The sequence below is a fragment of the Lathyrus oleraceus genome, chromosome 1, assembly GCF_024323335.1.
Source record: "Lathyrus oleraceus cultivar Zhongwan6 chromosome 1, CAAS_Psat_ZW6_1.0, whole genome shotgun sequence".
NCBI classification, from domain to species: Eukaryota; Viridiplantae; Streptophyta; class Magnoliopsida; order Fabales; family Fabaceae; genus Lathyrus; species Lathyrus oleraceus.
In genome coordinates this window covers 342261301-342264583 of record NC_066579.1, presented here as the reverse complement: position 1 = coordinate 342264583, position 3283 = coordinate 342261301, and the positions used below count along the sequence as shown (strand labels likewise).

General features: G+C 38.5%; 1 non-coding gene across 1 annotated transcript; it reads left to right on the top strand.

The window, feature by feature from the left end:
• Positions 1–696: 696 nt before the first annotated feature.
• On the top strand, positions 697–803 carry LOC127116197 (small nucleolar RNA R71). The gene has a single exon (XR_007801169.1). It is a non-coding gene; the product is annotated as a small nucleolar RNA R71 (small nucleolar RNA).
• The last annotated feature ends 2480 nt before the right edge of the window (positions 804–3283 follow it).

Genomic DNA, 3283 nt, shown 5'->3' with positions numbered 1-3283 from the left:
AAGCATTTTAGTATGAGTAACTATTTGGTCAACATTGGTTCCTAACTGAGTAATCAATTCGTTAACATGAATGTTTTGGTTCATGAACTCCTTGTTTTGTTGGGTTTGAGCGGTGATAAAATTTTCCATAGTTTTCTCAAGGCTCGGCTTTGGTGGCACAGGTTGCATAGGTTGATTTGATCTAGGGGCTTGATAACTAGGTCTCGGAGGTGCATTATTTTGAATAGGGTTACTGTTTTTATAGGAGAAGTTCGGGTGATTCCTCCATCCAGGGTTATAAGTATTCGAGTATGGTTCCCTTGGGTGTAGTTCACTTGCTCAAAGTGGGTTTCGTTTAATAGACTGCATTCTGCAGATTGGTGTCCTTTGGTTCCACATATCTCACAATCCGACGAAACTGCGGCTACAGTATTCGGGTTTATGCACATATGCTCGACCTTGAGGGCTAATGCGTCCATTTTATCTTGCATCATGTCTATAGAGCTTAGTTCATGCACTCCTCCTTGGGCTTCCTTCTTCTTAACTGTCGCTCGTTCGACTCCCCATGATTGATGGTTTTGAGCCATATCTTCGATGAGGGAACTAGCTTCAGGATAAGGTTTGTTCATCAGAGCACCGCCTGCGGTAGCGTCGATGGTCATCTTTGTGTTATATTGAAGTCCATTATAGAAGGTTTGAATGATTAACCAATTTTCTAAGCCATGATGTGGGCATGCTCGTAACAACTCTTTATATCTCTCCCAAGCTTCGAATAGCGATTCTCCTTGGTTTTGGGTAAATCTAGTTATATGGTTTCGTAGAACGGCGGTCTTACTCGGGGGAAAATATCTAGCAAGAAAAACTCTCCTAAGGTTATCCCAAGTCGTAATGGAATTGGGTGGAAGGGAATCTAACCATGATAGGGCTTTATCTCTGAGGGAAAAAGGGAATAATCTTAAACGTATTGCCTCAGGAGAAGCTCCATTGGTTTTAAAAGTATCTGCTAATTGAAGAAATATTTTTAAATGTTGGTTTGGGTTCTCGGTAGCGAGACCCGCGAATTGTCTCTGTTGCACTAGTTGCAACAAGGATGGTTTAAGTTCAAAATTATTAGCTGGTATGGTTGGGTTTACTATACTAGAAATAGGTTCTTCGTTAGATGGTTGAGTGAAGTCCTTAAGAGGTCTTTGGTTTTGATCTTCGGCCATAGCTCTCTTAATTCTATGAAAGAATAAACGTGCGCGAGCGTAACGTTCAGGTTCCGCCAGAGGGTATACTAAGCTTAAACTTCCGGTGCTACAAGTTCTTCGCATTGACCGGCGGGAAATAGCCTAAGTCTAAACGAAATAACAACAGGAAAATGAAATTTGACGAAATTGATCCCCGGCAACGGCGCCAAAAACTTGATGCGGTGTTTCGCAAGTGTACGAACGCGTCAAAGTAATATAAAAGATTGTCGAATCCACAGAGACCAAGTGTCAATCTATCGTTGTCTATTGTTATGGTGTTTATCAAAGGCAATCAAAATAGGTGTTTTTGTAGTGTGCAATGAAAAGTAAAGTGTTGAATAAAGAATAATTAATAAAGACAAGGTCGAATGTAATTCACGTAATTAATTGATAATCCAAGTACTTGCTAGTAGAGCTACTTATGGGCAGTGTTTCCTACTTTGAAAAGAACTAATTTAACAGGAATTGTCGCTTTCGCGTATTCAGAACCGAGTTGTACTCCCTAATCAAACCCTCTTATTGTCACTTATAAAAAGGCGCGCATTGCGTTAGAGTAGTAAACCTATTTTTAAGAAATATAGTATCTTGACTAAGTTGAAAAGTATTATAACCTGGATTTCTTAACCAAAAGAGGTTCTTACGAACCAGACTCTAAACTTATAAACGCGTCCGAAAATAGTTTTAAAATCTCTTTTCTTCTTAATGTTAAAATCTCCTAATGAACTAAACAAAACGCTTTCGCTGTTTTTGAAATAGTTAAAAACAATTAAGTTTAAAAAGACGTTGGACGGCTTTCGATCTTACCCAACGGAATTGAAGTGCGGGAAAACTTAATTTGAAAGTTAAAATAGCCCTTAAGTGTTTCTACGAACAATTGTACGGATTATCGGTTCAATTATGATCCTTACATTCTAACCTTATAAATTTAGCTAGACATGGTAAAGTAAAAGTGCATTAAAATAAATAAAAGTAGTGCGAGTGCAGAAAGTAAATAAAAGTAGTGCGAGTGCGGAAAGTAAATAATTTAAAGCGAGTGCGAGGAAATAAATAAAAGTAAAGCGAGTGGGAGGAAATAAATAAAGTAAAGCGAGTGCGAGGAAATAAATAATTTAAAGCGAGTGCGAGAAATAAATAAAGTAAAAGCGAGTGCGGGAAATAAATAAAATAAAAGCGAGTGCGGGAAATAAATAAAGTAAAGGCGAGTGCGGGAAATAAATAAAGTAAAGACAAGTAATAAAAACCTGCTCCAATCGGAGGGCTGAGTAAATTGCAATGCGGAAAAGAAAATGGCGGCAGGATTAACTTCCTTCCAAAGTGCTCCAAACTCGATTACAGACTCTATCACAGACGTGATTACACGATTGTGGTAACACTCCAATGCGAAGTGATTACCACTATAAAATACTGAATATATGCCTAAGTGAAACAAAGTTGCTTCTGAGTTTGCCTCTGCTCTAAGTTTGGATGATTGTAAAAGTGAATTCGCGTTTCTATTTATAGGCAAGTAAAAAGATGGAAATGACTTGGATGCCCTTCAACTTGAAAATAGGAGGGAACCGTTTTTCCTCTTGTGGCGCCCGCCACAAGCACAATATGGGGCACCTTAGTGGAAGTAGTGGGAAAACATGGGAGTTGATGGAATTTGAATTTGACACGTCATGGCTTGGTCTGTGGCGCCCGCCATTGGGTAGGCCATAAGAGCAAAATGCTGAATTTTAGGGTTTTTGGCTCTTTTTCGCTCCTTTTCTCGATCGGGGCTCCGATTAAAGTGAAAACCTGAAAACAAAGGAAAACATACCAATAACACAATAAAATGATAATAAAACAGCTAGAATGCATGTGAAATCGGAGTCGAAAATACGTAAATTTTAGTGTGATCATATATGACCAAAAATCTCTTTTTATTTATATAAATTGGAAGGATTACACTGAGTAAAATTTCAGAAACCAAATAAAAATACAAGAGAAAAGGAGACTAGTCATCCTAAGGATCCCTAACAATGTCAGAAGATCTGGCTGAAGGCGTGTACTTCCTTCGAATGCGTCGAATCTCGGTCTCGAAAGAAGCTTTCATC